Below are 19729 nucleotides of genomic sequence, written 5' to 3'. Positions count from 1 at the left end.
TGACCTGACTGTCACAATATATATCAGTATAAACAAGTATGAAATTTAGTTTGTATTGACTTCACTAGTGTTTTTTATTTAGCCTTCTGTAAAATTAGGCAAATACCTAGATGAGTTGATATATCCCCTGAAAGACATCTGCATACCCTCAAGAATACACATACTCTTGGTTGAAAACCACTGCTTTATATTAACCCCAAGTCTTCTTCCAGTTACCAGCACTACACATACTGATGAGAGGAAGTGTGGTCTGTCTCCTATCTTTGATAGCTCATCTATACACTCTTACATGTATCCCACATATCTATAGACCCACAAAATAGAGACCCAAATACACAAGCTTAACTGTATGATTCTGAGACACAACTCCACCACTATGGGATCACAAGAAACATCTGCTCATGCACTTACGCAATCTTTTCATTTACTGTCCATGGCACAGGAGTTCTTTCATAATGTCAATCATGCCAACATACAATAGGCTAAACATTTCCATAAGGTGGACAGCCACGTTAACTCTACACATCGACTCCACCTCAACTGATGGGTGGGGGTAGTCTCTACACATGTACAGTAGAATCAATGGTGTGTACTAAACTGACATGGTTTCACTACATATTATTTAATTATTGCTCTCAAGAACAATATAGAACCAAATAATGTATTTCCATATATAATACTGGACTACATTTAGAGCCAAATCTTAATCCGGGGCAAATTGCATTAGTGCCACATGGACCTTAGCTTTTTTAATGAGTGATTTTAAATAAGGAAAATTAATTAGGATAATTAGGAAGAAAATAAAAACAATCTTTCAGTCTCAGATAGAAAATACTACTTAAGAATGTGCTATATCATATGAAAATGCAGTGTCCAGGGGTAATGTGGTGAAATTTTACACAATGCATTGGTTGTCATTCCTTTCTGAAATGTGTTGCTTTGTTATTCTCTCTCTTGCTTATGAACTTAAAGTTGATTTGAAAGATAGAGACAAAAACAAGGGCAAGACAGGTCAACATATTTCAGAAACAGACTTCTATGTTTAACTACATAGAAATTAAAATTCCTGTGTATAAAAATCTAACCTGTAACTAGCATGTTGATCTGAGAAGTGGTAAAGTAAGGAAGGAGGGATGAGAAGTAAAGCTCATGTGAGTTAAAAGTGAGAGAAGAGCATTTTGTAAATGTTTCAGGTCAAAGAAATAAAATACTTTTTAAGTCCCAGGCCAGCCACTACACGTGCATTTTGGCACCAGGCCTGTAAATAACTAAGCTTGATGTGGTGAACAAGTGTGACTATTGGTCACGTACTAGATTCTTCTACCTTTCCATAAAATTTCACTAGCGCTTTATTACATTGCAGCCTTGGCACAATGTGTTAAAATCAGCAGATATTCTTGGATGAAGAGATTTGCTTGGGGTGCTATGATAGATTATAAAGAACTGAGATTAGAATAAAATATGGGGGAGAGGGTCAGGGAAGAAAAGATTAAACCAATTTAGTTCTAACTCATGTATCTTTGTTATGTGGCAATCATGGTATCTGAGCTAGTGTTTTAGGGACCCCCTCCACTGACTTTAATGTGCTGAACCCGAAGTAGAGTTAGGTAACATTTTTCAGAAAACTTCTTTTAGTTGACAAATGCAGATTGTCACCAATTCATATCAACATTTCACCAATCCATATCAAATTTTCTGAATTGTTTTGATTGAGGGGAAAAAAGGATTCTAATCCTCCCCAATACTGACATTCTTGACATTTTTTAAACAAAATATTTCATTTTTTATTTGAAACAACTTTTCTGCTGTTTGAAATTTATTTTAACTTTTTTTAAAACTAAAAAAATCTCAAAAATGGAAATTTTACTTCGAGTGAAATGGAGCATAGAGCAGCAATCAGATTTTCCTCAATTCTTTATTTTGCCAGAAAAGCTGAAAAACATTCATTGGGAATTGTCCCAAAACAATTCACCCCTGCAATATGTCAGTTCAGTTACTGAACCAAAAATATTAATTATTCACACAATTCTAACTCGAAGTCACGTTCTTTAAAATAAAAAAAACAGGCTGTCAAAAATGTGACCAATATCTTAATTTTAACTCTTTTCCCCCCTAGTCAGAAGCAACAGCTGACCTAGACCAATCTAGTGTTCATTACAGAATCACAATAAAAATAAATTACAATAGCAGATGGTTTTTATTTTAGCTCTACAAACTAAATTGAAATACAAATTAATGAATCCTACATGCCTGTTATATGTTTCTTTTTTCATAGGTAAAAATAATAGAACATTGCATGAAAGTTAATTTTATCAAAAGAGAAAATACGTTCAGACAATTTTACTAGATAGATTACAAGGCCAAATAATTGCTCAAAGCAAAATGTGTTAAAATGTAAATATGTGGCTAGTGGAAATGAAATGACTGGTATTAGCCATCTGCTATACAAAGGGGTTAAACAGACACAAAAGTCCTTTTCCTGGAAGACATCTGCACAAACATTAATTAAGTAGTTTCATAAAATCCTATGTATTAATTTACTAGCTGACGAGATGATAGCGTGTACTGTAGGTTTGAGTTCCCTGTTATTCTAAAGCAGCTAAAACAACATAGATGTGCATTTCTTTTTCCATTAGCATTATTGCCCAAGGAGACACTGGAATCAAATCCAATGTAACCTGCTGAGAGAAGTCTGTAAAATATTTTCCTGTTAACATCAGACTAAGAAATAACTTGATGTTCCAGAAAATTGAATGCCACTTAAACTACATGATCATCACCAGGTCAGCCAGCATGTCATTTTATTTTACTAGTTTAAGGCTATGTTTATTAGATCAATTTAATTCACTTTTGTTTTAATTAGTTTTAAGCACTAAAGACTCAAGATCATAGGTTGTATATACAAGACTGGATTTCAGCAGTATCTTTTTCAATCTCCAAACTATTTGAAAGTTGCGACTTTTTTTGGTTTCCAAATGCTGACCTTGTCATGGTGATTCATGCATTCATGACCTCTGTGCTGGATTGGTGACTGGAACAAACCACCTTTGGAACTACCCTTGAAAATCACTTATATAGTTTGCATCTGTTGCAGAAACCAACAGTATGACCTATGGGACTTTGTCAGAAAAAGTCCAGGGTGCCAGTTTTCCACTTTGCATATATTAGAGGGCAGCCATTTTGAAGCATATTGTGCTTGTCATCCAGTCCCCAATTCAGAAAAACTCTTAAATATATACTTAGCTTGTCAGGTTTGCCCTCCATGAATGCATTCCCAGGGAGCTCTACTTGGGTAGCTAGCTTGCACCACCAACTGCACTGCTATTACTATATTGCAATTTGTAGCAGGCTCATGCAGGGTTACTAGATGTCTATCTATTACTGTGCTGGGAAGCACCCTTCCAGCTGCTGTGCAAACATATTATAATTGGTGGGGGGAGACAGTGGCTCAGAAGGCCAGGCTGCTTAGCAGTTAGTGCACCTAACCTCCAGCCCTCTCTCTGCTGGGGGGATAGTAGAAATGCCTTCTTTCTGACCTTAAGCCAAGAGTGATTTAGCCTGCAACCACATCAGGGCCTTTGCACTTAAGGAAGTTATAGCAGGGAGCCCCAGGACCTCCCTTTTCACCAGATCCCAGCACAGGGCTTGTGGGAAGCAACATTGGCAGGGTCTTCACTGCAGAAAATCTGAGTCTGCTGCCATGAGCTACTTCCTACTTCTGTGCTTCTTCAATCTGAGGGTATGTCTAAAGTACATGGCTTCGTTGACGGAGCCATGTAGATTTGTTTGTTTGGCAAAGGAAAATGAAGCCTCAATTTAAATAATCGCGGCTTAGTTTAAATTGAAATGGCTGCTGCACTGAGCCGACAAACAGCTGATTAGCTGTTTGTCGGCTCAGCGTGCTAGTCTGGACTAGCTGACCCGAAAGCCCTTTATTGACCTCCCCGGTAAACCTCATCCTATGAGGCATAACGGGGAGGTCGATAAAGGGTTTTCAGGTCAGCGCGGGAGCGTCCAGACTAGCGCGCTAAGCCGACAAACAGCTGATCAGCTGTTTGTCGGCTCAGTGCGGCAGCCATTTAAATTTTAATGAAGCCGCGATTATTTAAATCAAGGCTTCATTTCCCTTTGCCGATCAGCCTAATCTACATGGCTCCATCGATGGAGCCATGTAGTTTAGACACACCCTGAGGTGTGGCCCCTACAGCACATCACTTAACAAAAGAATCCAAATGAGCAGGGTTCTACCAGACCTTCTGGCTCTCAAAGGAGATTGTGGTTGGAAAAGACACTGCCTATGTGTTTACCTGCTCTGTCCCTCTCTCTCTCAGGTTCAACATTCAGTCTGGCTTCCCAGAACAGGGTTCATTTCTCCTGCAGCTCGTCCACCACCATGGTGCCTAGCTTCTGAGCTCTTTGTAATTGTGCCTCCAGTTGGAGCATGCTCAGCAGTCCTGAAGGGATGGGGCTATCTGGGCCCAGTATTGCCTTTTAACTTTTCCAGGCCCAGTATGGGGGTTGTATATCCCATTATATTTATTTTTAGAGAGCTACTCAGGTACAGTTCATATCTGGAAATACCCCTTGCCACAAAATTCCTTGGAGATGATTTTTTGAGGGGAAGGTATATGTTTTTTAAGCACACGGGTACCCAGACCTCAGCTGAGTTGAAATGGAGAAGTTCACAGGCCTTAGAGCTATTATCAGAGAATTCCAGAATACTAGAACTGGAAATGACATTCAGAGGTCAAGACCAGTTCCCTGCCCTCACAGCAGGACCAAACACCATCTAGATCATTCCTGACAGATATTTGTCTAACCTGCACTTAAATATCTCCAATTATGGAGATTTTACAAGGCAAATTATTCCAATGCTTACCCTCACAGGTAGGAAGTTTTTCCTAATATCCCACCTAAATTTCCCTTGTTGCAATTTAAGTTCATGGCTTCTTGTCCTATAATCAGAGGTTAAGGAAAATAATTTTATTCCCTCCTCCTTGTAATAACCTTTTAGGTACCTGAAAGCTGCTTTCATCACTGAGAGGGTCTTAGTCTTCTCTTTTCCAAATTAAACAGACCCAGTTCTTTCAATCTTCCCTCATTGGCCATGTTTTCTAGACCTGTAATCATTTTTGTTGCTCTTTTCTAGATCTTCTCCAATTTCTCCACATCCTTCCTGAAATGTGGCACCCAAAACTGGACACAAATTCTCTAGTTGTGCTCTAATCAGCACAGAATAGAGTGGAAAAATTACTTCTCATGTCTTGCTTATAACACTCCTGTTACTACATCCCAGAATGATGTTTGGTTTTTTTGCAACAGTGTCATACTATTGACTCATATTTAGCACTATGACTCCTAGGGTATGTCTACACTACAGCGCTAATTCGAACTAACTAAGCTAATTCGAACTAACACATCCAGACAAAAAAACTAGTTCGAATTAGCGTTTTGCTAATTCGAACTAGCATGTCCACATTAAGTGGACCCTGAACCGGGGTTAAGGATGGCCGGAAGCAGTGCCGGCAGGGCATCAGATGAGGACTTAGAGCGTGGAGATGCTGCCTCAGGCTAGTCGAGGGCTGTGCTTAAAGGGACCCGACCCCCACCCCGGACAGACAGTTCTCAGGGGTGCCCCGCTTGCAAAGCAGTCCTGTCTTGGAGTGCCCTGAGTGCCCACACTGGGCACATCACAGCACTCGGCCATCAGACTGGCTGCACTTGCTGCAGGCTGCTATCTCGGGAGAAGGGGCAATTGGGGGACTGCAGGAGAGCTTCCACCCCCAGAAGCCTGCAGAGCCAGCCCAGTCCTCCCCATCGGGGGCTCGTACCCCATTCCTCCCTCACCTCCTTCCACTTACCCTTCCCTAGCCCCCCTTCCTGATGTACAAAATAAAGGACACGTGTGGTCAAAAATAGAATGTCTTTATTGAACAAAACTCGGGGAGACTGGGAAAAGGAGGTGGGAGAGGGGAAGAGAGAGGGTGGGACAGGGGAGGGCAACTAAAATGATCAGAGGTTTGAAGAGGTCCCATATGAAGAGAGGCTAAAGAGACTGGGACTTTTCAGTTTAGAAAAGAGGAGACTGAGGGGGGATAGGATAGAGGTCTATAAAAGCATGAGTGGGGTGGAGAGTGTGCATCAAGAACAGTTCTTCATTAGTTCCCATAATAGAAGGACTAGAGGACACCAAAGGAAAGGAATGGGTAGCAGGCTTCAAACTAGTAACAGAAAGTTGTTCTTCACAAAGCAAAGAGTCAACCTGTGGAACTCCTTGCTGCAGGAGGCTGTGGAGGCTAGAACTAGAACAGAGTTTAAAGAGAAGTGAGATAAAGTCATGGAGGTTGGGTCCATGGAGTGGTATTAGCCAGGGGGTAGGAGTGGTGTCCCTGGCCAAAGTTTGTGGAAGGCTGGAGAGGGATGGCACGAGACAAATGGCTTGGGCACTGTCTTCGATCCATCCCCTCCAGCGTCCCTAGGATTGGCCGCTGTTGGCAGACAGGCTACTGGGCTAGATGGACCTTTTGGTCTGACCCAGTACGGCCATTGTAAGCTCAGGGCTCAGGGTCGGGGGTCTCAGTGGACCACCTTGATTTTCATGCACGCCTGCTCCTGGGTGGCCAGGCTGGCAGCTCTCCTGCCCTAGATGGCCACTTTCCTGTGCCTAGTGCGGAGATCGTGGACAAAGTCCACGATGTCCGCACTAGCCCAGGCGGGTGCCCGCCTCTTGCGGTCCCGGGCAAGCTCCCAGGAGCCGCCAGCCTGGTCCCGGGAAGAGGGGGAGGGCTGGGGGGCATCGGGTGGCTGGCTCAATCTGTGCCAGGTGCAGGGTCTGCTAGCTGGGTGCTGACAGGCTTGCACCTGGCACGGGCATCGTAGCCAGCCCGTGCCCCTTTAAGGGGTCTGGGGCCGGGAGGGGAGCAATAGAGTTTCCCTGGTGTTGGCCAGAGTGGCCACCAGGGAAAGCTGGGGAGGGCTAGCCTCCCACTAGTTCGAATTAAGGGGCTACACACCCCTTAATTCGAACTAACTAGTTCGAACTATGCTTAATCCTCGTAAAATGAGGATTACCTAGTTCGAACTAAGCGCTCCGCTAGTTCGAATTAAGTTCGAACTAGCAGAGCGCTAGTGTAGCGCCTATGAAAGTAAGTTCGAACTAACGTCCGTTAGTTCGAACTAACTCTGTAGTGTAGACATACCCTATCTCTGGGAATGGTTATCAAGACAGTTATGCACCTACTTTAGAGTAGCCCCATCTAGGATGTATTTTCTGAGCTTGTTTATAAGGAGGTTAATTGAGACTGTATCAAATGCTTTACTAAAATCTAGGTAGACCACATCTACTGCTTCCCCCTTAAATACAAGACTTGTTATCCTAGCAAAGAAAGCTATCAGGTTGGTTTGACATGTTTTGTTCTTTACAAGTCCATGCTGGCTGTTACCTATCACCTTATTATCTTCTAGATGTTTGCAGATAGGTTCCTTACTTATTTGTTCTATTATCTTTCCTGGCACAGATGTTAAGCTGTCTGTAGTTTCCTGGGTTGTTCCTATTTGCCTTTTTTATAGATAGGCACTATATCTGCCCCCTTTCCAATTTTGTTTCAAGCTGACTGCAGACTCAGAGAAGCATCCATTTGTTTAGGAACGAGTACTGAGATTCTGGAGTGCAGCTCCCTTGCAAGGGTTGAACCTCAGGTCCTATCGTAGTACAAGTGTAGAGCTCAATTCTTGAAAGGAGCAGGGGAAACCACGTAACTACAAACATACTTCACTGTCCCCTCCCTTTTATGAAAAGTATTTAAACACAATACTAAAGCTTCTGAATCCAAGGGCCTCTCTGCAGAGAAGGATATTGGCAGACTCACCAAGCCCATTTACGTTCGTTTCTCTCACAGATGGGCCTTCCCACAGCCCAGGTCATTTTCTCTGACTCCACTGTAAATAAATTAAAGGTGCCTTCACATGCTAGCAACTCTACTAAGTCCTGTGAAGAATGGAGATCAGAAACCTTTTACATTGCAGAGTGTTTTAGACAAAAGATATGGCTGTGTATGTTGATTAGGTCAGCTGCTATTTGGTGGATGTGGGGCAACTTAATTTTCAGTTCCAATTATTATTATTAATCAACATTTATATTGGAGTAATATCTAAAAGCAACAACCTGTCACAAAGTATCATGCATATAATACATACGTGTGCATATGCATGTAGAATGTAAATGTTTATACAATAGTACTGCCCAAAGCTTATGACTCAACAAGAATTAGGTCCACATTATACTAAGGGTTGTCTAAAAACTTAGAGTTCTTACAGGCTGAAAGACACAAACAGATCTGTAGGGGAGAGAGAGCAAATGGTTGGTGCAGTTCAGTTACATGATTTTTTGTTTTGTTTTTTAAACTGCACAGTTTATACATTAAGATTGCAAGGAAACCTCTTAAAATTAGCTTTTCTCTGTACCTATGTATAATAGATTAACATGAGTTACACACTCATCTGCTAAAACTATAACATTTTAGAGTGAGCAAAGGAAGGGTGCTAAGTGAAACAAGTGTTTGTTTTACTCTCTCTCTTTAGTGAGGTTATAAGAAAATATACCAGAAAGTAGTCTTTTCTTCTTAACCAAAACTCCTACATGTTTCACAAAGAAATACACTCAAAGAATAAAGTACATTGTACCATGACCTCAAATTGTTATTGGCTGTCTCGGTGTTCACTTTTTGTGATCTGTTCTAGATGATCTTTCCTTCTGCATGAAAGCAGATCTCTGTTATAAGATTTTATTTATATTTCCTATTATACATATCATTATTTAATGAGAAACAAAAGGAAGCTAGAATTATTGCAAGCATTCAGAAATTGAAAAAACAAACAGAACAAAGAAATTCAAATGCAATATTAAACTCTTAAATGACTAAAAATATATAACATGTTCTTAAAATAATACAAGAAAAACTGAAATATCACAATCCCTAAGGTCTGTTTTAAAATTTGCATTATTTTGGCACTTTTAGATGCTATTGAGTGAGAGACTTGTTTCAGTTTTCATACCCAAGAATCTGAACTGAGCTCTTAAAAAACAAAAAGGGTGGGAGAAGGTGTTTTGAGGAGAAATTATAACACATAGTAGCACATTTAAATGTATCACCCAGTGTATGATGCCTAAATATAAATGACCTATTGGAATTGTTCAGGATCTTATTCAATTTCCATAAGAGCCTTTACATTCCCTGTAAGTAATTAATATAAAGGAGTGTATGTGTGGCCGGGGGAGGAGGGGTGGATTGTCGACGTTAATCAGCATCACCAACATAAAAAAGTGCCTAATGAGCAATTCTGAATTAAGGTCCTAGAAAGAACATGGAGATGAAAAGGCATTGATAAGGAAGAATGAGGTAACTAGAAGAAACACAAAATACATCTGAGTATGTTCTGCTTTGAGTGCTGTCCGTGAACCAAGCCACTGTCAGTTGCAGGAGGCATCTGTCTGCTTATTTTTGCTAATTATGAAGCTGAATGCTGGCTGCGAAGAGCATTACCTGCAGGGTCCTATTTATCCCAAGAGCTGCAATGTAGTTTTTCAAAACTATAGAGGTCTTTTATGACCACAGTCCCATTTCCATGTATAACTACTATAATGGTTCAGGAGAAATACTTCAATCCGTAAGTCTCGGTTCAATGGTGCCCTAAGTTTACATCACTGACCAGAGCTATATTTCTATATTAAACATGCAATGATAAACATCGAAGGTTTCACACAATCAGGATATGGTAAATGTGATACTATGTGGTTTGAGAATGGGTTAAAAAGTTTCTCATAATGAGTTTTCAATACAGTATTTATAAATGGAAACAGCTGACTTATATTTTTAAGGTTAATAAAAAAAATCCTGGAGTTCAGGAGTAAAATGTTCCATTAAACTACCTCTTTAGGTCTTGTTTCAGGAAATCTCTAAGGACAGGTACATTAATCTAGCACTTTTCGGTTTTTTTAGCAGAAGTCTTTGGGGAATAAAACTAATACCTGTGTCATCATCTTATAAAATAAAATGTAAGGCTCACTTTGCAGCAATATTCTTACAATTTTCACTAAGCTAGCAATACTTCATCCCAATCATTTTGTAATCAGATCTCTTCATTTGGCCTTGTGCTTAATACTAATCAACAGAAAACACTGGGACTCTTATTTCTAAAATAAAAAATAAATTATTATGCTGTGTTAATTTTCTTTTTCCTCTTAGCCCCCTACTCTTAAGTAAACCAGACAAGAATGAGTCACCACTTAGCAGTGCTGTGTTGGCATGAAAGTAGTTGCCAAGATATATAAACCATACATAGAACTTCTTCCAGTGCAGCCTTTTTTTCAGTTCTGAGCTGAGGCTTGCTTATTTAAATTTCCATGTTTTTGAAGAGCCCATTAAATAAATAAACCTTCTCACTATTCTTTTGATGTAAACACAGGACTCATGAAAAGTGCCAAAATCAGACAGACAGCCTTTGACAATGAAGCCTTCTATCAGTACACAGGACAGTTTGGCAGCTCAGACAGTTGCAACAGAAGTGCAGAATTTATGTGTTTCCTCAACTTTACACCTTCCCAAAACTGAGATGGTAACTCAACCTCGACATAACAATTTATTCCTTGGCTTCTGTGCAGTACCTCTCAGTTATCAGTATCAGAGGGTTAGCTGTGTTAGTCTGAATCTGCAAGAACAACGAGAAATCCTGTGGCACCTTATAGACTAATAGATATATTGGAGCATAAGCTTTCGTGGGCAAAGACCCACTTTGTCAGATGCATGTAGTGGATATTCCAGAGGCAGGTATAAATATATATGTATATATATCTGGGAGGGAGTTTGGGGGCAGGACAGAGGCCAGGAAGAGGGTGCATGGGACTACAGTAGGGATCTGCTCTCTCCCATACTCACCATGCCAGCCCCCCATAATCCTCTGGCTCGCATTGCTCAGGGGAGAGGGCTATGGCAAGTGGGCAAATCAGGGGCAGGGCTGTGTGGAACAGGAGCGGTGGAGAGGGGGTTTCAGTGGGTCCTGTGCCGTGGGCACTGGTGTATATTTATACCTGCCTCTGGAATTTCCATTGCATCTGATGAAGTGGGTCTTTGCCCATGAAAGCTTATGCTCCGATACATCTGGTCAGTTATCAGTGGATTTTTGTGATGTGTTCAAGTGCCCATGAGCACAGGCAGTGAGTTACATGGGCCCGTGGTGCTCTGGCACCAGGAACAGGGCCATTCCTATGGAAACGCAAGGCCTATGGCAACCCACCCCAGTGCCCATGGCAAAGAGCCCACTGAAACCACCCTCCACTGATCCTGCTTCACACAGCCCTGCCCCTGCTTTGCCCACTTGCCATAGCCCTCTCCCCTGAGCAATGCGAGCCAGAGGATTCTGGGGGGCTGGCATGGTGAGTATGGGAGAGAGCAGATCCCTACTGTAGTCCCATGCACCCTCTTCCTGGCCTCTGCCCTGCCCCCACACGTCCACCCAGAGCTCATACTCAGGAGCCTCCCCCCTCATGCCAGAGCCAGCACCATGACTGCATCCCAGACTCTCTCCCAGAGCCTGCCCCTTCCTGTCCCCTGTCTCCTGCTCCAGCCCACAGCCAGAAACCCTCCCCCCACCCAAACTCCCTCTCAGAGCCATAGGCAAGTGTGTCTGTGGAAGTTTAAGTAGGGGAGGGATATGGGCTCTAAGCATTCTGGGCACTACCAAAATTTCTGCAAACCTGCCACCCCTGCCCATTTGTGGTATTTAAGAATGTGCTCCAAGCAATGTTCTGTGAATAGTTTTGTTTTTTGCTGTAAGCCTAACTGTGGTTGGTCCTACAAAGACAGGTTATCATGCCACCTGGTATTGGAATCCATCTTGACTTTGCTATGTTTCCATTGGGATGGGGAGGATAGAACAAAGATTTCCCACCCTGGGGAAATTCTATTTAAGGGGTGGGTAGCAAACAATAGGTGTCTTCAGTTGGCTTTTGAAACTGCCTCTCCACTCTAAGAGGACTCATAGGAACACCTGGAAAAAAGAGAGAATTGTAACAAGAGGGGTGGAGAAGCATTGCTGGGCCCAAGACAGAGAAAAAGATGAGCTTTGCCTTGTAAAGAAGTGCACATGAAATAAGAATTAGGGTGAGAAATATGATTTGTACCAACTTCTCTTAGGCCAGGTCTATACTAGACCCAGAAGATTGGCTTACGGTATGCAACTTCAGCTACGTAAATAATGTAGCTGGAATCGACATACCTTAAGCTGAGCTTGGTGCTGTCTTCACATTGGGAGGCTGACAGAAGCAAATGCTCCCATCTGCTTCCCTTAATCCTTGTGACTGCAAGGAGTACCAGTGCTGATTGGGGGTCACTTCAACATTTGATTTAGTGGGTCTTAAGTAGACCCACTAAAGCAAGCACTAAAAGATAGATCTCCAGTACAGTAAGTATAGATGCGGTCTTAGTGTATTAGGCTTAGCTGGTGTGTTTTGTTTTATTTTTGCTTAGTAACTTACTTTGATCTGTCTTATCACTTGCAATCACTTAAATCCTACTTTTTTGTTTATGATCAAATCCAGTATAAATAATTGTTACCTGGAGAGAGGACAAGAGCAACAGCTGTGCATATTTCTCTTTCATTGATAAAAAGAACGAACATATGAGCCTTCTCTGTGTAAAATTAAGACAAATTTATTTGGGGTTTTGGTCCTATGTGGAGCTGTGCTTCTGAGTAATGACAAGTCCCGGTAGCTGAGCCCTCCCAGAGCTGAGCTGTTATCAGCATCTGTGTTACTGTACAGAGTTATCCCAATTCTGTGCCTTTGCTGGGAGGAGACCAGAGTGTCTGGCCCTGCAGGACAGGGTAATGGGGTGTCCCAGAGAACAGGCAGGCAGGATCAGTGGTATGATCAGCCCATCAGGTGACAGTCTCAAGGGGACCTCTGTGATCCAACCCCTCATACTTATCATTTGCAATTCCCCTCCAGCACTGGGGAACTGCCAGAATGCAAGGGGGCTGCAAGGGGAATTGCATATACTGCACCTCTTATAAAAACAACTTGAGCAGTGCTACTAGACAATCCTATTTCCAGTTGTGTTAATGAAGCTCCTAGCAGAATCCACATTGCAAAGCCTCCCTGAAAGTCCAGTCCTATTACAGCTGTATGCCCTTAGCAGTACATCAAGACTCCAGAAAGTAATTCTGGGTCCTCACTTAGGGTTGCCAGGTTTCCTGTTTTTTAAACAGGGACCCTGGCAGCTCTAGTCAGCATAACTGAATGGGCACTTAGAAGTCTGTTTGGCTGCAGCCTGGCAGGCAGGCTCCAAGTCTGGCTCCACATGGCTCCAAGGGAGCAAATGGCACGTCCCTTCAGCTCATAGGTATGCTGTCCCACCACAGGTGCTGCCCCAAGTGCCAGCTCCACAGCTCCTGTTGGTTGGGAACCATAGCCAATGGGAGTTGCAGAGGTGTCCCTGTGGTGGTGCATGGAGCCCCCTGGCTACCGTTTTGCCCAGAAGCAGCTGGGACAAACCACCACTTCCTGGGAGCTGCATGGACTTCCTCTGTTCCTGGTAAATTCTGGGGCTACCTGAGGTCAAAGCTGTCTAGACCCCAACCCCACCCTCATGCCCCAAATTGCTGCCCCATCTCTGAGCCCCTCAGTGCTAACCCGGAGCCCCCTCCTACATCCCAAATTCTTCATCCCTACCTCAGAGCCTGCTCTCACCCCACTCCCTGCCCTAGCCTAGTGAAAATGAGCATGTGAGTGAGGGTGAAGGAGAGTGAGCAACAGAGGGAAGGGGATGGAGTGATAGAGTGTGTCTATTGAGAGAAGAATGCAAATGCAGCCGAGCAAAATTGCAAATGAAGCACGGATTTGAATTTCCTGCGCTTCATTTGCATAATCGTGTCCGGCCGCTATTTTGAAATACCCTATTTCGCGATAAAAAATGCTGTGTAGACGCGATTATTTTGAAAGAAAGGGTTTTTTTTATCTCAAAATAGGGTATTTCAAAATAGTGGCCGGATGCAATTATGCAAATGAAGCACAGGAAATTTAAATTCGCGCTTCATTTGCAATTTTGCTCAGCTGCATTTGCATTCCTCTCTCAAAAGAGGAATGCAGTGTAGACATACCCATAGAGAAGAGGTGGGGCAAAGATGTTTGGTTTTCTACAATTAGAAAATTGGCAACCCTACCAATAGGGCACATTTATTAGTCCATGTAATAGTGTTATATCAGTCTCTTTAATCTAGTAATAACTACCTTCTCGATCAAGGGAAAAAAATCCATCTCTGTTCAAAATAAACAAGCAAGAAAACCTGAATCTAAAAAGCAACAGGTAAAGGGAAAATCTCTAGTAGCTACCTTAGCAGCCTGTTAGCAGGCCTCAAACCACTAGGGAGCAGTGTCTAATTCACTGTACAGGCAGTCCCCGGGTTACGTAGAAGATAGGGACTGTAGGTTTGTTCTTAAGTTGAATTTGTATGTAAGTCGGAACTGGTACATATTGTAGGGGAAACTCTAGCCAAACATTTCTCCAGAGCTCAGTTTTATTCTCCCACACCTCACTTCCCTAGTCCTTTATTCTCAAGCTGAGGTGTCTGCTGAGAAAAGCCGCTCCGCGTCTCCCTGGTCTGCTGGGGGGAAGCAGCTAGTGCGGGGTTGCCTCACCCCGTTTGTAAGTAGGGATCCGATGTAAGTCGGATCCATGTAACCCGGGGACTGCCTGTAATTAATTGAATATGTTTATTTTGAGCAATGTAATTTCAGTCCAGCATAAGTCTGAGAAGTCTATGAGACATTAGTATTAATTGAAAGTGAGCCACAAATTCAATCACAACTGAAACAGCCTCAGAACCCGTGATGCAGCACTTTGCAGACTTACAATTTGCCAGACATATCATAGCCATCACCAGGGAGCCTGAGCTGATCTTGCCCATGAAGAAGAAATTAAGAGTAGGCATATCTCTTTGTAACACACGGCACAATTCTCTCTTAGAAGCACTTGTTTTTAGCATAATCACACACAATATATGAACCAAATATTATACTTGGTGGATAAAATCCTACCATTATTGGAGTCAGTGGGAGTTTCATCATTGATTTCTGTGGGGTTAGGCTTTCACCCCACAAAGATAAAAATTTCTAAATGTAATTTGAGAAATACAAATAAGTTAACCAAGGAGGAGTACATATACATTTTGTTAGCTATTGTTACTGGAAGCGTCCACTGCATTTTTACACAACTGAAAGTCAACATCGATTTCAGAGGAAGTCGAGGTAGGCTGGCACTGAGGGCTTTTTGAGAGTACTACTGTAGTATATCAAAGGAATAGTTTCTGTGCTTCATAGGACATTAACAATTCACATGTAACACACAGCTTTGCATGAAAGTATTCATCTTTTGTTGTCTGTCTGAAAACGGTTAATGCTGGTTTCAAATATTATCGTCACATCTTCCAAATAGCCAGTAAGGTCTGAATGCTAGGAGTGGGGAATATTGAGAAACATGAGTTAAGACAGATAGAAGACATTATGTCCTAGTTTAATTTATTTAGATATATGTAACATTTCTGAACCAGAATGCTAGATGGCAAAAACAAAATGAAGCAAATAATTTACAGATAATGCACACCAGAATCCAGCAGACAACTGTAGCCCAGTTCCCAGCTATGTCCCTCCCCATATTTCTCTCAAACACTGTTCCAAATGATTCTTTAACTGCAAAAATATTAAATCCTAAAACCACACTTTCCCTCATCAAATGGCCTTGACAGCTTTGAAATATGATCAAAACCCCATTTTAATACAGGGACCAGAAACCTTCCTTTGCAATGCAAAGACTGAAATGTCCGTTGACAGTAGATAATAAAGTTCAACAGCACAAATTGTTCTTCTCAATTAAATGAGCTCACTATTTAGTAGATTTGCAGTGGTTAGCTTGGCATACTCAAAAATAAACCACTTAAGCAGATTTATTATTTCCATATCTTTATCACCTTGTTCCATGACACAGACCTAAAAAACTGTTTAAAATAACATAAGGCCAAGGAAGCGATAGTCTCCAATCCTGAGGTTACCCAAAGCTTTACCTGCATGAGGTTTGCAGGGTCGGGCCCTAAATATATACCACATTTTATTTTGTACCACTTCTATTTGTTTAAAACCTACTTGCGACTATGGGCCTAATTCTGTTTTCATTTACACTGTGTTTCATTCTACTGACTTCCATGAAGTCATGACTTATGGCAGGGAAAGATCAGAATCAGTCCATTATATCTCTAGGAATATATATAAATTGTAAAACTAGAGTATACGCATATCTAAACTACTCCCAATCTAAAACTTGAGCAAATGGAGAAATTGAGCACCTTGTCTTAGATTAAGTAAATCTGGGTTATGGGTTCGTCTTCTTCTTTTTTTTTTTTTTTTAAACTAACAGGGAAAGTAAATTCCAGGTCCACTGTTGGAAACAACTTGCCTGTAAGCCCTCAAATTTTCAAATCTTAGAACATCTAGCAAGAGTGCACTAATTTACAGTGGTATATGGGAAGGGAGGTAGTCTCTCAAGGCTATATTGGGGTTTTAACCATTGGTATATCTGCAGGAGTGCTATACCCGTACAAACTCTTGCTGTTGATGTATTGCACAAGGTAAGAAGTGCCCTGCACCAACATGCTTTATCCTGATCTACACTTCCAATGCATGTCTCCTTTTAGATTGGAATAAAGCATCAACACGAGGTGTTTGAACTAGTGCAGCTACAACAAAGTCTAAAATTTCAATGAAGAAAAGACCTCACCCTAAGTAAGATTAAAATAATGTAGTTGATACTGACCTGGCTTGAATTGAGGAAGCTGCAGCACCACTGCAACGTTTCCAGCAGCCAACAAGTCAAGCTGCTGCTGCTGCTATGGCCCTATAGTTTAGCACCATATAAAGTGTACTATAGTAACATAAACTGGAGGCGACAAAGGTCTGGATAATGGTGCCAAGTTCCACATCTGAGAACAAAACGTCTTGATTATCCTACTAAGCACAGGTGAAATACACAATCTTGGCTGTCAAACTCTATGAATCTCCAGAACAATCAAAAATACTGCTACAACATGGACCTCTTGAGGAAGGGTAGACAAACATATGAAAAATGATGGATGAGACACCACCACCCCACCATATTCTCTAGATGATTCTTCCCAATCAGCAAACACAACTTCCTCCTGGTATCCGGACTGGGCCTCCTCCAGCTCATTCCTATCCAAATAGTATTCTCATGAAGGAGACCAGGAAAGCAGTCACCACACCAGCGTGATCAAATGGAAAAAGCAGATATCACCACTGTGCTGGCACTACATTTCAAAAAAAGGACACTCTGGCTGTGTCTAAACTACATCCCTTTTGTCAAAAATTTTTTTGAGCAGTACAGAATCTTTCGAAGAAGGGATTTATTTTCGATCGATCCCTGTCTAAACTGCTGTTTTTCTTTCGAAAAGCCCCATTTCGAAAAAAACCATGGCTGCCATTATGCAAATGAAGCACAGGAAATTTAAATCCGGGCTTCAATTGCAATATCAAAGTGTCTAATTTACATCCCTTTTTCGAGAAAAGGGACGTAGATTAGACATAACCTCTGTCTCCCTTCAGAGAAGTCATCCTTACACTGAGGCATTAATCAGTGTTTATCAAGAGATGGTTTGTTGAGCCAGGTCATTTGAAGGATGTCAGCATCGGTATATCCTTCCCTAACTATCTTCAATAGCCATGGACCAAGCATCTACTTGATTTCATTATCATTCCCATGAGAGGCATGAGTCCTCCTCACACACAGTAGCTGAAAAGTCCAACCACCCATTTGTAACTTCAGATGCCCAAAACTCACTAAATGTCAGCCAGACCTGATGTGAGGTTCATCCTCTTCAGGCATTAATCTGTTCATATCAACCTGGTCATTCTGTCCAAACAAAAGCAGCCTTATCTTTAAAAAATTAAAAAGTTCAAACCATAGTTTCGAAAGTGTTGACATCCTGGAAGCACCCAGCTATCCACAAACAGAAGAGTTCCACTGGATAAAGCTTTGTGGATGCTATTAAGAGTCAGAACAAAACCTTCATGTCGTAGGGCTTTATATATTCTATTTGCCAAAATCCATTGGTCTTAGAGAAGGACAATTGTGACCTGCAAACCAATCCCTGATATAATCACCTCTCTACTAATCTGACCCCTGAAAATGACATGTAGGAAGAGGACATCCATGGAGCATTACTGAGAGTTGTAGAAACAGATGATCACATTGTAGCACCGAGCAATCTACAGAATAGTTCACTAGCACTCTCTCCAAAAGATATCTGAAGATATCCTGGGTCCATTCTTTTAGGAGGGAATTAAATAGGCCCTCTACTGATTGTACCTAAGATGAGCTCTTACTTCAAAACCAGAAACAGAGTTCAGCAGGCAGACGTATCATCCTCATCCTCGCTCATTTCAATCTAGAAACAAGATTAAAATGTGCTTAGATTCATGCTGTATGTCTAAAAGCCACCTGGGATATGGAAATGTTTATCCTGGTGGTTATGAGAAATTAAATCTATCCAGAAAGGCTTTTATGTACAGAAATATTGATATCATCCATGAAAGTAGGCCTGAGTAATCCAATACCAGACTGGATAAAACTCAGTCAGTACTGCCTGGGAGTATAAGGTGGAAGGGAGGAACATTATCAAAACTCTTCCTAAATATATCTCATCAAATAAACTCAGACAAATCCATTTTCAGACAGTGAATTCTTTGCAGAGTCTGTATTTCATTATGTATTTTTACTGTACCAGCACAATAGGGCCCAAACCTGGCTGTGGCCTTGAGGCGCTACCTCATTACAAAAGTTAAATAGTAAAAGTAAAAAAATAATAATGCATCTCTTAATGTTTCGGAAACATTCAAAAATCTCGCAAGGAGATGGGTACTTCCATGTTGCACTGAGTACCAGACTAGAGAGAGGTTAACAAAGACCTTGCTGCAGCATCTAGTCAGGATTCAGTTTTATCTAAAAATCAGGGACCTCAATCCATGATGACATCATGAAGAATTATATTTTTTATCATCTTCCACTCTTGAAGACAAGTCCAAAAGCAAACCCTGATATATCTCCACAGTATAGCAACAATGCTTAACCTGATTAGATGCCATATAGGGCAAGTCTACACTAGGAAATTATTTCAAAATAGTTATTTTGGGAGTTATTATTTTGAAATAAGTTATTTCGAATTAGTGTGTCCACATTACAGGAAAGCCTTGAAATTACTCCAAGGCAGGTTCCCTTAATGTGGATGTGCTACCTCGACTTAGAGTCCCAGAAAGCACTGGGGAGTAATTACTTTGAATGACTCTGGGGAGTAGTTATTTTGAAATAGCAGCAGTGGAGCATCTATGCTACTGCTATTTCAAAGTAATTATTTCAAAATCAGCATTATTCCTCATGGAAAGCAGGAGTTATTATTTCACAATAAGGGGAGTTATTTTGAAATAATTCCCTAGTGTAGACCAGGGCATAGTGTCCAAAGTATCACACGGTATTACCCAAGTAATAATTTACAGAGTAAGTAACAAGAACATCTTAAATCTCTTAGTAATGGAAATGTTCCCAACTGAGACACTTTTCAGAAACTTTCAGAAAGTCCCAATAAGACCATCATTAAAAATTATCTTGTCACC

The 19729-nt window shown here is 41.4% G+C and overlaps 1 long non-coding RNA gene across 1 annotated transcript in view; it reads left to right on the top strand.

The window, feature by feature from the left end:
• Positions 1–2630: 2630 nt before the first annotated feature.
• Positions 2631–19729, top strand: part of LOC142829606 (uncharacterized) — a 104889-nt gene continuing 87790 nt past the window's right edge. The window contains exon 1 of the long non-coding RNA XR_016349449.1: positions 2631–2783. This is a non-coding gene — a long non-coding RNA (uncharacterized LOC142829606). The remainder of the gene's footprint in view (positions 2784–19729) is intronic.

Source organism: Pelodiscus sinensis, chromosome 4 (assembly GCF_052426305.1).
Source record: "Pelodiscus sinensis isolate ZL-2025 chromosome 4, ASM5242630v1, whole genome shotgun sequence".
NCBI classification, from domain to species: domain Eukaryota; kingdom Metazoa; phylum Chordata; order Testudines; family Trionychidae; genus Pelodiscus; species Pelodiscus sinensis.
Note: the sequence above shows the minus strand (reverse complement) of the source record. Positions and strands in the feature narration are given on the sequence as shown.